Source organism: Microtus ochrogaster, linkage group LG8 (assembly GCF_000317375.1).
Source record: "Microtus ochrogaster isolate Prairie Vole_2 linkage group LG8, MicOch1.0, whole genome shotgun sequence".
Lineage (NCBI taxonomy): Eukaryota > Metazoa > Chordata > Mammalia > Rodentia > Cricetidae > Microtus > Microtus ochrogaster.
Window position 1 is genome coordinate 19,878,926 of NC_022033.1, and position 16,904 is coordinate 19,895,829.

The 16,904-nt window shown below is 43.4% G+C and overlaps 1 non-coding gene across 1 annotated transcript; it reads right to left on the reverse strand.

Moving 5' to 3' along the window:
• Positions 1–16,076: 16,076 nt before the first annotated feature.
• LOC113457861 lies at positions 16,077–16,210 on the reverse strand. The gene has a single exon (XR_003378349.1). It is a non-coding gene; the product is annotated as a small nucleolar RNA SNORA71 (small nucleolar RNA).
• Between the last annotated feature and the right edge of the window lie 694 nt (positions 16,211–16,904).

Consider the following 16,904-nt stretch of genomic DNA (forward strand, 5'->3'; position numbering starts at 1 on the left):
GAGGGGGGAGGACCTAGGACTTACCACAGGGCAGGGAACCCTGACTGCTCTTTGGACTGGATAGGGAGGGGGAGAAAGGTGGGAGGAGGGAGAGAAGAGTGGGAGGAGGGGGAGGGAAATGGGAGGCTGGGAGGAGGCGGAAACTTGTTTTTTTTTCCTTTTCTCAATAAAATAAATAAATAAATAAAAAATAGAAACTCAATCATTCCTCCAAGCATCTTTCCTTCCCTTTTTTACACTACAGAGGCCAAAAAAACAAATCCCCCTTGACCCTTGACAGAGCATAGCAGTGTCCTAACCCCTAAAGCATAAACCAAAGTTCCAAGAGAGACCTGGGCTATACAGGAAGTCCTGGAGAAAACTGTGTCCTTCAACTTTCCCCTACTTCATGATTGGAACCCTGATATCAAACAATACCAGGAGATGTAGCGGTCATTTTGAGACCTCGAGAAAGACTTTACCAAGAAGTATAAAACAAGGCAAGGAAGCCTGCTTTTCTAAGATATACTGAGGTTGATGCACAGCCCCTGTACTGCCTTTCTGCCTTAAGGAGGGAGTGGTGGATCTGATTTATACCTCTTGCGACCACATTCCTACCACTGTGATTATTGGACATCTAGAGTAAATCAGTTATGAATGATAGATTTGAAGAGCAACAGGTGATAGGAGTTGGAAAAGTGACAGACACAGAGGACTTGAAACCTTTTTAAAGTTCGTGGGATGTAGCTTAATAGATAGAGGGCTTGCTTGGCATGCATGAGGTCCTGGGTTTGCTTCTCAGCACTGCACAAACCAGACATGGTGGCATAGTCATCTTTTAATTTGTCACACAGAGTATTTTAGGCCAGCTTGGGCTACATGAAATCACGTCTCAAAAAGAAAAGAATACTTGGGAAAGCGAAGAAAACCTCTGCCTCTCCACCTTGAGACTTTAGTTCATGGACAACATTGTTCCTTAAAGGAAAACCATTTGGGAGGGGTGTTTCCATTACTTTAAATAGGGAAAAGAAGTTGTGTTCCATTCTGACTTGAGGCACCTAGACGTTTTTATCATTTTTATTTCACAAAAGAAAATAATGTAAAAGAGAAGTAAAGCAAATAGAAGTTTTAAAACTCATAACTACCCAGCTACAAATTAGCTTGTTGCTTTTTCCGGTCATTTTTATATATATATATATCTATATCTATAACTGCACTTTCCACAGTGGATACAGATTTGAACTCAATAACATGTAATTTATATCGTGTTTTGATATTCTTTTTGACTGACACCTAGTAATTGTACATGGTACACATATTTATGAGGTCCAGTGTGACATTTCATTGTGTACATGTATTCATATAAACAACTGGTAATGAACAGATAGGATGCCTTAATTTAGTGTCTTGTTGCGGTAGTAAAATACCAGCAAACAGCTTAGAGGAGCAAGGGTTTCTTTTCTTCATAATTCCACGTTACCGTCCATCATTTGTGGGGAAGCTGAGGCAGCAGGAACTTGAAGCAGCTAGTCACACCAAGTGTCAAGAACAGAGAGAGAACGCATGCACGCATGTTTATGATCAGCCCAGTTCACTCTTACACAGCCCAGGACCCAAGCCTGAGAGAATGGTGCTACCCACAGCGGGCTGGGCCCTCCTCTCCCACATCAATTAATTGAATCAGTAGGATCCTCCGCAGGACAATCTGATCTGGACGATCTGTCTTTTGCTGAGACTCTTCTCAGGTGATTCTGGATTGTAGCAAGTCAACAATGAAAACTGACCATCACAGGGGGTAATTAGCGTATCTATTATCAGATATACAGTAGTGTGTGTGTGTGTGTGTGTGTGTGTGTGTGTGTGTGTGTGTTGAGAGCATTAAGTTTCTCTTCACTAGGTATTTTGAAAATCAACCATGGTCATCCCACTATGCAAAGTAGAACATAAGTTACTCCTACCCAGCTGCATCTCGGTACCATTAATTGCCCTTCCCATGCACCCTCTACTTTGAGATTAACTTCCTAGCTGCCATGTGTATATAAGGATGCGCAGTGTTTGCCTTTCTGTGCCTGTCTTATTTTTCTTCTCGTAATGACATCCAATTCTTCCACCCACGTTGCTGTGAAGGGTGGAATGTCATTCTCTTTACGGTTGTTTACTATTCCACTGGGTATTGTACTGGCTGGATTTGTGTGTCAGCTTGTCACAAGCTAGAGTCATCAGAGAAGTAGCCTCAGTTGAGGAAATGCCTCCAACAGACCTAACTAACTAACTAAGACCGGTCTGCATGCCACACTTTCTTGATTCATTCGTGCATCAGTAGACACTGAGGCTGGTTCCATGTCTTGGCTGCTGTGAACGGTGATACCATAACATGCGAGTGTAAGTGTCCCTTTAACATTCTGATTTCAATTCCTTTAAATATGTTCTCTCCCAGCAGGAGGGTGGTTAGATCAGATCTTTCCACAATATCTGCAGTAATTTACATTTCCTCATATCCTCATACAGTGTATGAGAGTTGCCTTTCTCTCTGTCCCGTCAGCACTTACCTTTACTCTTTTTAATTTTTAAAATGTTTTATGTTGTGTGTATGGATGTTTTGCTTGCATGTATGTCTGTGTACCACTTTTGTGACTGGTGCCCACAGAGGCCAGAACAGGGTGGCTCACAACTGTCAGAGGTAGTTCAGGCAGTTATGAGCCACCACATAGGTTCTAGGACTCTCCTATAAGAGCAGGCAGTACTCAACTAATGAACCATCTCTTCAGCCCTACCTTTAATCTCTTTTATAATAGCCATTCTAGCCGGGCGGTGGTGGCCCACGCCTTTAATCCCAGCACTTGGGAGGCAGAGGCAGGTGGATCTCTGTGAGTTCGAGGCCAGCCAGGTCTACAAGAGCTAGTTCCAGGACAGGAACCAATAGCTGTGGAAAAACCCTGTCTCAAAAAATCAAAAAAAAAAAAATAGCCATTCTAAATTGGGTAAGATGAAATCTTCCTATGGTTCCTGTGTAGTTCTTGACAGTTCCCCAATTAATCTTTCTTTCATAGACTTTTTTGTTAGCCATTTGGCTAATGTTTTCTGAAAAATGTCTACCTATGACATTTGCCCATTTTAAAATCAAATTAATTGCTTTTTTACTATTGAATTGAGTTTCTTACATAGTCTACAGATTAACCCTCTTTCCTGGATGAATAGTTTGCAAATCTTTCTCCCTCTCCCACAGGTGGTCACATCTCTGTTTCATTTGCTCTTCAGGAGAGTTGCAATTTGATGCAATTCAATTGACAATTTTTTTTTTTTGCTTTTTGCTTTTTGTTTTTGAAAAACAAAAAAAATCTTCCTAAACCAAAGCTCAGATCATTTCACACGTGTTTTCTTTCAGTAGTTTGATTGTATTTAAGCCTTTGATCCACTTTAAGTTTTAGGGTTTTTGTTTGGTTGGTTGATTTTTGTTTTGTTGTTGTTGTTTAGATTTTTTTCTTTTATATGTATGAGTGTTTTTACTATATCTATGTTTGTGCTCCATGTGCATTCCTGTGACTGGAGAGACCAGAAGAGAGTTGCTGTGGGATAATGTTCTTGTACACTGTAAAGATTTGTCACACATGTTGGTTTATTATAATGCTGATTGGCCAGTAGGCCAGTAGGCAGGAAGTATAGGCAGGGCAGCCAGACTAGGAGAATTCTGGGAAGATGAAAGGCAGAAATATAGTCATAAGTCTGATGCAGAGAAAGCAAGAAGTGAATGCCTTGCTGAGAAAAGGTACCAAGCCACGTGGCTAAACATAGATAAGAATTATTGGTTAATTTAAGTTATAAGAGCTAGTTAATAATAAGCCTGAGCTAAGAGGCCAAACAGTGTGTAATTAATACAAGTCTCTGTGTGCTTATTTGGTACTGAATGACTGCAGGACCAGACGGGACAGAAACTTCTCTCTACAGAGAGTGTCACATTCCCTGGAAGTGGGGTTACAGATGCTGTGAGCTGTAACTCATGCAGTTGCTGGGGACCAAACCTAAATCCTCTAGAAGAGTAATAAGTGTTCTTCTTAACTGCTGAGCCATCTCTCTAGTCTCTTAAGCTATTTTGTATACAGTGAGAGATGGAAGTTTAGTTTCTTTCTTCTACATATTAATATCCATATTTCTTGCAGTTTTTAAAAACAGGATGCTGTTATGATCCCAGACTGGCCTCCAGTCCATGACCATCCTGCCACACTCTCCCAGTTTAAAGGTTATAGGCATGTGTCACCATGCCTAGCTCCTGAGCCTTGGTCTGAAAGGACTTTTCCTTTCTGCCTTCATCAAAATTCAGTTAGCTGGGGGATGAAGAGATGGATCAGTAGTTAAACATATATATTGTTCTTCCAGAGGACCTAGGTTCATTTCTCAGTACCCACATAGCAACTCACAACCTTATGTAACCCCAGTTCCAGAGAATCCAACCCTCCTCACCACCAGGCATGATACATGCATACAGTGCTCACATGCATGCATGCATGCATGCAAGGAAAACATACACATAAAAATCTTTTTTTAATCAGTTGGCTGTAATTCTGTGCATTTATATCTGGATTATCTGTTCTGTCCCACTGTCTTTGTGTCTATTTTATGCCAGAACCTGATTTGGTTACTATTACTTTCTAAGACATATATTGTCTGTCTTTGGTTTTTCAAGACAGGGTTTCTCTGTGAAACAGCCCTGTCTGTCCTGGAACTCACTTTGTAGATTAGGCTGGACTTGAACTCACAGAGATCTGGCCACCTCTGCCCCTCTAATGCTGGGATTAAAGGCGTGTGCCACCACCGCCCAGCAATTTTTAGTATATTTAAAGCATGGTCTTCTACAGGAATGCTGCTTGCTTTTCTTTTTTTTTCTCACCTAAACGTTTTAACCAAAAATTATATCAATATAACAATTCAAACAGACACCACTACTTAATGACCTTAAAATATGGCTTTTAAGGATAAAGACTTGCTATGTGGCTGAGAAGGTAAAGTTTAGTGTCAAAGGTTGATGTAAGTTTAGAGTCAAGTGAATTGTTCTGTAAGTGGTGATTTTTTTTGTATACTTTTTTTTGTGAGGGCTTCACTTAAAGGAACGTAAAACACACACACACACACACACACACACACACACACACATCTTCCTTGAGGGAAAATTAAAGATTAAATATCTGAACACTTTGAAACATGAGGACAGCAAACATATAATAAACTAACAGACACAGGAGCTGCTGGGCAGAGTAAGACACTGTTTTCTTCGTTCACAGTCTGATTCTCATTTGCTCCACAGCACAATCACTACCTGGAAGTGCAGAATAACTGTATTTACATAGAACCATTTATATATAAATTGTATTGATATATAACATATATATATGTTAAAATGTCACTTTGTATAGTGTTTAAAAGGTATCATCCTGGAAAAAAGGAAGGACCAATGGTTTGACTCTCAGAACAGAATGTTGTCCAGAGATAGCCATCAATCAATGGTATGACCCATCCTACAGGTTTCATTATACTGTAACTGATGCTTCTCCCACTGAGAGGCAAATCAGGGTTTCAGCTCTCTTTGGGTCTGGCTGAACTCATTCCAACCCATAGGGCAGGATTGATGCTATCAAAAAGAATCAGGTGACTTTGTGCAGCCAGTTACTCATCTAGCAAGGGTACCTGAAGTTTTTCCATGTTGTTCATCGGTCTTGTTAGCCAGCATTTTATACCTTAAAATTTTCCCAGTTGCGTGATTGGACTAGCCAGGGCCATGAGTGCCAGCTTGCAGAATAAATAATTGGACCCCAGAGCAAGTTCACCCCCTGTGGGTTCCAACTGCCATGTTTTCCTCTTCAGAGTACTCATGTACAGAGTGAATTTCTCTGGATGTGATGACTGACTGACACTCACATTTGTCTCAGGATGAGTTCGAGGCTCTGTGCTACAAATGGTCCTTCTTGAGCTTTTTGGGGACGATGGTCCCAGCCTTGGCTTTTACCTCTGAACACAGTTCAAATTCATGACTTCAGTCGGGTGGTGGTGCCATATGACTTTGACTCCAGCACCCAGGAAGCAAAGGCAGGCAGGTTTCTTTTGAGTTCAAGGCCAGCCTGGTCCACAGCGTGAGTTCCAGAACAGCCAGGGCTGTTATTCAGAGAAACCCTGTCTTGGGGGAAAAAAATTCATCAATACACCTGGCCTGTTGCAGCCCAGATGGTGTGCCCCGGGCATCCTTGGTTGGCAAAGCACAACTCTTACGTTTGTCTGTCCTCCCAGAACAGCAAGCCTGTTGCTCTCTCAGTCTGTTCTGGCTGCTGTGTCAAAACACAGTGGACTGGGTACCTTATTTCTCAAAGTTCTGGAAGCCCAGAGTCCAAGTTCAAGGAGATAGCCAACTGAATTCCTGGTGAGGGGCCTGTTCCTGGTTTGCCTTCCTGCCTTCTGAGCTTGGTAGAGGGAGGAAACTCAGGTGTCTCTCTCAGAAAGACGCAAAAGCCATCATTAGAGCCACACCCTCAGGGCTTAATTGGAACTTAATTACCTTCTGGGATGGCTAGTGTTGTCAGCTTAATAGGATCTAGAATCACCTGGGAAATAGGCCTCATAGGTCAATTGACGTGGGAAGAGCCATCTTAATTGTGGGAAGGACTGATGTGGGGTTCTCTTCTGAATGCTGTGAATACAATTGATTAATAAAGAAGCTGTATTGGGCCTGGCAGGAAAAACTAAATTGAATGCTGAGAGGAAGAAGGCAGAGTCAGGAGAAGCCATGTAGCTCTGCCAGAGACAGATGCCGGATGGAACCTTGCCCGGTAAGCCACAGCCACATGGCAATAAACAGATTAATAGAAATGGGTTAAATTAAGATGTAAGAGCTAGCCAATAAGAAACTAGAGCTAATAGGCCAAGTGGTGATTTAATTAATACAATTTCTATGTGGTTATTTCAGGGCTGAACAGCCGGGAACAAACAAGCAGCCTCCTACAACACAGGACCATTCCTTGGGCGGAGATTGTAGACTGTAGAAATGGAGAAAGAAAGCTGAGCAGCATGTGTCTGCCCCTTCCTGTTTGTTGACTACAGATGCGGCATGACCAGCTCTCTAGCTTCTCCCCTGTAACCTGGACAGTGAGTCAGAACATCTCCATCTCCCTTTGTCATATTATTTTATCACAGCCACAGGAAAAGAAGCAGATGCCTTCCAAGGCCCTGCTTCCTCATATAGTCACAATGGGGCCCAGGGTGTCAACATACACATCAAAGGCCATACATGTCCAGCCCATAATGCGTACCTTAGTTACTGTTCTATGGCTGTAAAGAGAACACGACCATGACCAAGGCAACTCTTATAAAAGAAAGCATTTGACTGAGACCTTGCTTACAGTTTTAGAGGTTAGTTCATTATCATCGTGGACAGAAGCAGACATGCGTGGTGCTAGAGCATCCTGATTCACAGGCAGGAGAGAGAGACAGAGACAGAGACAGACAGAGAGAGAAGAGAGAGAATGCCTGGCAAGGACTTTTGAAACCTCAAACTCCACTCCCAATGGCATCTTGTCCAACAAGGCCACACCTCTTGGTTCTTCCCAAACAGTTCCACTAACTGGGGAGCAAGTATTCAAACATGATCCCATGGCACTCATTTTCATTTAAACCAACACAATTGCCGTGAAATAATCCTGAACACTGTGAAAATGTGTTGCTCTCATTGTTAATAAAGAACTGACTGGCCCGTAGCCAGGCAAGGCAGTCAAATTGAGAATGCTGGAAGAAAGAAAGGCAGAGTCAATGGAGTCGCCAGAAGACATGGAGGGAGCAAGACATGTTGGAGGACAGGTAAAGCCACAAGTCACATGGCAATACATAGATTAATAGAAATGAGTTAATTTAAGTTGTAAGAGACAGTTATTAATAAGTCTGAGCTATCGGCTGAGCATTTATAATTGATATTAAGTCTCTTGTGGTTATTTGGGAGCTACTGTTGGGACACAGAAAAACCCACCTACACACACTTGGAAACCTTTTCAAGATTTCACAGCACTAAAGTACACCTCCCACAGCTGTACTCCAAATGTCTTCAAATGACAAAATGGCATTTCTCAATGACCTTGATGCATGAGGAAAAGACAGGTGTATTTATTTTGTAAATCTTGAGCATATGAGGGATTGTCTCTGCTCATACCTTCCCTGCTATGCTGCCTACTGGTGGCAGCAAATGGAGGCAGAGACAAAAATCAACACTTAAAGCAAACACCTGAAATGCCCACTTTACAACACCTCATGCTTGGAGAATATGGGCCTACAATGGCCTGTGTGTGTGTGTATATTTTGTGTGTGTGTGTTTGTGCATTATCTGTGTACCTGTGTGTAAGTTGCATGAACATACATGTGGAGGCCAGAGATTAACATCTGATGTCTTCCTCCATCACTGTCCACCTTAGTCTTTGAAACAAGGTTTCTCACTGGACCTGAATCTTATAGATTCAGTGCGAATCCACCAGTCCCAATGCCTGCACCCTGCTACACCAGTATGTTGTGTGTATTTTTTTAATGTGGATACTGTAAATTCAAGCCCAGGTCTCATGCTTGCTCAGAAGGTACCTTACACACTGAGCCACCTCTCCATCCCTCTAAGCTGCATTTTTTAATGCCTGCAGATGTGTTTATTGGTCAGTGAGTACCATGGCAGCAGTCTGAGCAGCTAGAAGGACCAGCGAAGTGCCTCAAATTTCAGGTTCCCATGGAAATCTAGCACCAGTGGGCAGGCATCCCCTGCCTCTTGTGACCAGTTCTGGATACTGCGCACACCGAGAAAGCCAGTACTGGCCGAGCCACTCGCTGGGCACGGAGTGGGTCTCTGTTTCTCTAAGCCTTGACTTCCATCTTGTGAAAGGTGGTCAGTTAAATCTGCCTCACGGATTGGGAGGAGGCGGAAATTTTTTTTTCTCAATAAAAAAAAAAATCTGCCTCACGGAGTTGTGAGGATTAAATGAGGTAATTAATTGTATTAGCTAATACCATGTGTGGCATTCAGTGCAAGTTCAACCAGTCAACAGTGATGACTAACAACTAGATGCCTGCAGATGAGCAGACCAGAAGGGATGTGATGTCACCTTAACAGAGGAGGATACTGTGGGGGCATTTTTGTATTTCTTATTCTTTTTATCTATCAGTCATCTATATATGCTCATCAGACAAAAACAGCTGACATTTATTGAGCACTGAGCACGAGGTGGGTACTCCGTCATGTATTTAACACGTGTCATCCCATTCAGTCCTTGCTATTTGAGGCAAGTGCTAACTTGTGGTCAGCTTTTATAGGCAAAAATTGAGGTTCAGAGAGGCAAAAGAAGGTGCCCCAGGTCCCACCGCAATTAAGTGACTACATTAGAACTTGACATGCCAGTATGTTCTCACTAGCTGGCTTCTAGACAAAGGCTGGACCAGGAATCCTGGAGACATGGTAGGTGTTAACATGGAGGCAGAGGGAGCTGCACGAACTATTTCTGTTACATGCTGTCAAGGCCGCCTACAGAATTATGCCTCATTCTTTTGTGTTTATGGAACCCTCCAGGTGTTAGGCATTCCACTGATATGTTTGGGAGTAATGAACAGAGACTCACTCTTCCCTCTAGTAATTGGAATAGTGGTCGCCAAATGGAAAGAAAAGAGACAGGAATCTTGATCACATGACTACACTTTAAAAAAATCAGAGATGACTGCACCTCTGGGCCTCATGGGTTGAAATTATAATTTTTGTAAAGATTTACTTTTCATTTTATGTATATGAATGTTTTGCCTCCAGGTACGTAAGTACCATGTCCGTGCCTGGTGCCCTTAGAGGTCAGGAGAGGGCATTGGATCCCCTGAGACTGAAGTCACAGGCAAATATGAGCTGCCACATGGGTGCTGGAAATTGAACCAGGTCCTCTGCAACAGCAACAAGCGCTCTTAACCACTGAGCCACCTCTGCAGCCCCTGGAATTACAATTTTATATGGTAAGCTAATTAAAATTAGTGCATAAATGTGATTTGGAAACTGGGCAATCATCTGCCTGTAAGACTCTGAGATACTGCTCTCACCCGGAGCAAGATTTCAGTGCTCTGCTCTCCCAGGTGCCGCTGTGGAGGCCTAGTTTCTTTCTCTTCTATTTCTCTACCTGCAGCCCATCACTCAGATTCTTGACACAGTGACGCTCCCCAGGAAGGAATCTGTAGTCTTGTTCATCTTTGTCATTGGTCCCCAACAAAGATCATAGCTTAGGTCTATCAATGGCTGTCCTTGGGTGACTGTGTTTCCCAGGTCTACTGCTAAGGTCAGATTAAGGAGAGGTGGAGTTGGCAGGTGTAGAGCCTGGTCACAAGGGATGCCCCAGCCTGGTGCTGACTGCAAACCCTGGTCAGACCCAGCTGTCACCTTTACCTTAATGGCTGGCAGAAATGAATAACCAGGAACAGCCCCTATCACCTTCCAATATCACACTAGGTCTGGTATCCGTAAGGAGAGCTCCTCTCCATCCTGGTCTACACTGTGATGATGCTTAAACGGGCTACAGAGGTGAGAAAATCATTTACAGCCATCCCGACACCCAGGTGACTTTCAGTCTACTCGGTGTAAAATGCCATCCTCCAGACTTCCTAGTCTGCCTCCCTGCTTCCTAACTTCTCCCTGGCCTTTCTCCAGCACACCATATTAGTCCTTTAGTCAAGGGCATGGCCCTGTCCCATGCAAGGTCAGTGCTAGGAAAGAGAAATCTGCCCTTTGGATTGTTTGCTCTGTGAAGTCATAGAACTGCTTGCGTGAATGGTATGGGATGTGACCCAGGGGTGAGGGGTGCCCTTCCTGGAGGAGGTGACACTGCTAAGCCAGCTGCCCAGTGGAGGACACAGTGAAAGAACACATTAACTAGACACAGCTGGAGGCTGGGGTGCTCATGGGAGTTTACTGCACAAGGAGAAGGTGGAGGGGCTGGCTTGGGAAGGCAAGAACAAGCGGGCAGCACACTTCAAAATGTATTAAGGTGGGGAAGAGGATGGTGGCACATGGCACAGAAAACTTCAGGGTATGGATCTAAAATAAAACCTCACCCATACATAGGCAAGAAGGCAGTTGGATTTAACACGACCAGCAGATGGTGCTGGTTCAACGTTAGTAAGCAATACATCAGATATTCTTTTTCATCTTCATACAATTAAAATTTCCACTATCAGAACCTTCTAAAGAGCACAGATATTACGTTAAAATCTGTATTATTACATTTGGATTAATCAGTTAGATTAGTCCGACTGAAATATCCCCCATGCATGTGACTAGATATTTGTATACCCTCTTTTGTCCAGACAACTGGTGCCAAGGGATAAAAACAGTTTTTAGCATAGCAAAACAACATCATATTCTCTCCCCTTACAGGGGTGTCTTTTAGTCCCCCTGACAAAAGGCATTTGGATTCTGCACTGGCAAGCTGAGAATTAACAGGTAATATATAGTCAGTAAATGTAACAGCATTGTTTTGGGGGTCAGTAGTATTATGTCCTTATTGTTTCCCCAAAGTCTTGGCTTGACAAGTTAAAGTCTTGATGTCTCCCCCAAGTTATTGGCTTCCTCTTCCTCTTGGGACGTCTCCTTTTGATGGCTTTGTCGTCTATCTGTAGGCACTTGGTTCGTCTGGTGTCTCCGGGATGCTGTCCTTGTTGGATATGTCAGGGCAGGAGCCATCTGGGACTTCATTTCTCTTCTGTAAGATATAAGCCTTGCCTCGATGTTAAAACATCGGGCCCTTTCTAGTGGTTAGTTAGATCTTGCTTTTTAACATATACTTTAGGTTGTGTCTCCTTTAGGGCAAAATGCTCATCAGAAGCAGAAAAAGCATTATCTTTTAAAATGAGAAAAAGGAAAGTTAGTATAGCTAAATGTAGCATAGTTTGTGGGGATTTAAATTGGTGTATCAGTATTTGATAGTGTTGTTTTACAATAGTTTGACCCTGACGATTGTAAGGAATTACAGTAACACGATTAATATTCCATACCTTGCAAAAATTTTTAAAGTGCTTGCTAGTACAAGCAGGTTCATTATCAGTTTTTCAGTTGCAATGGGAGTCCTAGGAAGGAAATGTATAAGGAACTATTTGATAAAATCAAGCTCTAGATATGACACCAGGAATTTTCCTGGAGCCCTCAGGACCCCGTGTCCTGCCTGGAGCTGTGCTGTGCAGCTGACTAATCAGCAGGAGGCACTGTGCGTGCCTTTGGTGCACACTAAGCACAAGGCCTCTGGGCACCCGACAGAGAAGGCTACAAACAGACAGCCCTAGTTCTAGATGTCAAGCTGATGTGAGAAGTACTCCCTACTAATCAGTTCATAATACTGTATGAAATAAGCCTGCAATAGAGGATCGGCATGCATGAGCCTCCTCTAACTTCCTCCCTAGTCAAGAGTCTGATCATTGATGTCAGACTCAGGGAAGCACAAAACCAAAACATAAGTAGAACTTACTTAATTTGCAATGGTCATTAACTTTTAAAGATTTAAACCTAAGGCTATTTATGTAAGATTTGGGAATCTTTAAAATTTAGGGCAATTTTAATTTTGAGTTCAAGAAGACTCTCCTATTAGGTTAACAGTATATTTCAGAAGTACTGAGAAACAATCACAGAAAATCCTGAAGGGAAAAACAATTGTGCTTTCCCATGCGAGCATGAAAGAACATGTCTAGCTGGTACTGTAAACAAAACAAAAATGCGTACACCAGTTCCACGGAGGAAGAACCTTCCAGAAGGTGCTAGTTCTTTCTACATTTAACAGGTTCTTAGTCTTTACCAAAAATAATTTTAGGCGAAAACTTTAAAATAATCTAACTCATACTGATTACATTTCTGGTTTAACTCCTTCTGCCTTCCAAAGAAATTTGAGAAATATGCAATTATCTTTTCAGTCCTTGGCCACCATATTATCCAGAAGAAATACTCTAAAACATTTTCTTGATTCCAATTTGCCCCCCCCTTTTTTTTCCCTTTTTTTCCCTGGGAACCTTTTTTTTTTTTTCCTCCCCCCTAAATTCCGTTTAAGGGAAAAAAAAAAAAATTTTTTTTTTTTATATAAATCCCCCCCTTTTTTTTCCCTTAAATTCATGTGAAGCTTGTTCACATTGTTATTCATAAATTTTTTGTTATGTTGTATAAAAATGTAAATTTTAAAAAATGAAATTTTAGAAATCATAAATACCAAGGAACCTGGGTGGTATTTGGTCTCTCAGTGCCTGAAAGGTCTGGAGTGAGAAAGTCTTCATTTTTTATGTGAAGACGAGATAAAATTCCTTATTTTGCAAGACTGAGAGCATGTGGCTGGATGGATGCGACACATGATGTGACAGCAACATGAACATGCCCTGACCTGGGTGACCTCCAGGAGCAGTGGAGTCCACTTGGCCTGCAGAGGAAACAAAAATTCTTTTTTCAATGATCCTCCTGAGTCCGAGCAATACAGTACTGTGCTCCAGCTTGGAAAATAATTGGCACGGGAATTTTATCTCCTCTTTCATGGGCCCTTTTTACATTAGCTCCTATGCATTGCCAGTTGTCTTTTTTTTTTTTTTTTCTTTTTGGTTTTTCAAGACCGAGTTGTTGTCCTGGGACTTTCTCTGTAGACCCCCACCTCATGGTTGCAGTTCCAATGTTCTCGGTCAGGAAGCCATGGACTGAATTTTACAGACATCACATTGCAGAGCTATTGCTCTCAATATTTTCTTCCTTTGGGTCTTAAACAAACATTATCAGTAACTGTATAGAATGCTTTATCTCAGAGGGCTGAGAAGAACCCAAGCTTATTTTACTCTCTTACTTACAGTTGTAATTTATTGGTGACAGGACCGAACTCCGACCCGAGTCTATTAAAAGAAAAATCTTACCTTCTCTAAGAGTTGAGTCCCTCGCATTGGTCGCTAGTTGTGCCCATGCCACTGCCACCACCACCAGTACCACCCCTACGAGCACTACCGCCATCGGCACCACTAACACTAGTACTACCCAAGCGGGCATGGCCACTACTACCACCTCCACGAGTACCACCACCATAGGTACCACCGCATTAGCCCCACTGCCACCCAAGTAATGATCTTTTTTTGCCAGATGAGGGAAAAGGGCAAGTCTAGTTCAACATGACTCAATAGCCAGTGTTGGTTCAAACTTTTATTTTATTTTGCTTTGTTTTATTTTCGAGACAGGGTTTCTCTGTGTAATCTTGGCTGTCCTGGACTCACTCTGTAGACCAGGCTGGCCTCTAACTCAAAGATCCGCCTGCCTCTGCCTCCCAAGCGCTGGGATTAAAGGCGTGCGCCACCACCGCCCGGCTAAGTGTTGGTTCAAACTTCAAGAGTCTGACACCAGCATAATTTGGTGAAACAATGTTCTGGTGATAATTAACACACTCCTGTGTGCCCAATACATCAAAACAATACACGTGACATCTCCATAAAGATGGGTTCTATAGATTGAGTACACATGACAGCTTTTAAAAATTTTTTTATTTATTTTTGGTTTTTCAAGGCAGGAATTTCTCTGTGTAGCCTTGGCTGTCCTGGACTCACTCTGTAGACCAGGCTAGCCTCGAACTCAGAGATCCATCTGCCTCTGCCATACAAGACCTGTGGAATAAAGGGCATGTACCACCACCACCCATCTGATTGATTATGTGTGACATCTTAAGTCTGGGGGAGGATCTGGCACGGTCTTGGTCAAAAAGATAGCACGAAGGTCAGTAGAATATTAAGCACTTCCACTCCCAGCCTTCTGGGTGGAAAACAGTTATATATCTCTTCCTTTGAAGAGACAACACTGCGTGCTTAATATTCCTTGTTTCCCTGGTGCTCACCTGTGAGAACAAGGACCTTGGTGCCACATGGCATTCTGTGGTTCTAAGGGGAGTTACAAAACCAGCTTAAGGGTCTCTCTGACTTTGGTCCCCAAGTCTCCAGAGTCAAGGCTCTTCCCTCTGCATACTCACCAAATAAAAGGGTGTTCCTCGATGGTGAGCCGATGGCAGCAAGGTCTGGAGGGAGGCACGTTGTGTGGCAGGAACCTAGCTCTCCGTGCTATGTGGCACCCACAGACACCACCACAATAGCCTAAGGCAGAAAGTCAGGCAAAGCCAGCAGCTTATAATTTCCACTTCAAAATGCATCTCCCGACCCAGTCACCTGACTGTAGCTCACCTGGATGAGACTCCTGCCGTTGATCATGGTGAAACAGTTAGGGCCACATTCCCTACACTGTCTTCCTATTTTGGTCTTTCCACACGGATGCCGGTAAGAATGCTCCTAATTAATGAGAGATAAAGAGTCACCATGAAAACAAGTCCTGTTTGTCTAAAACAGCTCTCCGCAGGACAACTGAGCAGTCGTATAAATGGCAAAGACGTGGCTCAGAGGTTCACTCTCAAGGCTCCTCCCACCAAGGTCCCTCCTTCCAGCAGTCTTCCCTATATGCTATTACTAATGGCCTGTATCTCAACCTCAAAGCCCATCCCTCTTATGCTCCCTCCTTAGTCCACTGAATCACATTTCTTCAAAGGCACACCAACTCCAGAAGATCACTTCTGCCGGGCATGGTTGGGCACACCTTTAATTCTAGCACTCTAGAGGTGGAGGCAGGAGAATCTCTGTGAGTTCAAGGCCAGCCTGGGCTATAAAGTAGGATACAGTACTATAAAGAGATACCCTCTCAAAAAAAAAGAGAAAAATGTAGCATCTCTAGGAAAACCTTGTAGCAGTGGGTACATATCACCCACCTACACATATGTGTAATCCACCCTGGCCTTTCTAGACTCTAAAGTATCAAAACCTTGCTCTCTGATAGCAGGGAGAGAAGCTGAGAAAGGCTAAGCCAAAATATCTCCTATAAAGGCATGGTGGCACATGCCATTTTTAATCCTTGCACTTGGGAGACAGAGGCAGCCAAGCCAGAGCTACATAGTAGGGCCCTGTCTCAAAATGAACAAACAAAACAAAAAGAACATAAACAAGATGGCTCCCATCACTGACTTTTACACAGTAGCCCATGTCCTTCGGGGAGGCTGAACTGGCGGGCAAGGGGGAAGCAGGAGGGTGAGAAGACGCCAGCATTTGAGAGGGACAGGACAGGACCTTTCAAACACGGGAAATGGCTTTCAGAAGCTCCGCTCTCTGCATTGTGGAGGACCAGAGCACAGACATTCCGTGGCCACTTCTAAATGCTGGGAACTAGTAGGACTTGGGACAGACATATGTGCTCAAGTAGAACAAAAGTCACCTACCATCCTTCTCTCTTTTTTTCAAATACTGGCAATGAAGTTCTGAGTCGGTCTTTGACTGAGAGTGACAGACCCAGTTTTCCATGTCTAGTGTACCCTTATATGATCCCTCAAAGCCCTTGGCAAGATGCATGGTGCTGTATCAGAGGCAAGGGACCAATACTGCAGAGAATGAACTGGGCAAGAGAACTACCTCAAGTACAGGTGGGTCTAGAATGCTCCTAACAGCTCCCATGATGCTTCTGTAGAGAGTGGCTTCACCTGAAAACAACATGACGCTGATAAGCACCAGGCTTGCCATTGCTTGCAGCAGGGCATGGCGGGTATGGGGAAACAGGTTGGCACAGGAGTCCCCAGACAGTAAGCATCCCGAAACTGTTGGCTCTCATTTCCAGAACAAACCCATTGTTCCCTCTGACTCTTTCAATGCTCATTGTGTATGGTCTATGGGCAGGGCAGCCGCCACCATTACATCACTGACCTGAGTGACCCCCCCCCAACAGGACACAATGATGCAAGCAGTGGGTGTGTGGCAGTGTGCCACTGTGGACTGGCAATGACCTTGCTGCCCATCTAGGAGACCTTAAAACCCAGGGCAGAAAGCAAAAGTCCCAGTGACAGCAATGATGTGCCTGTGGGGTA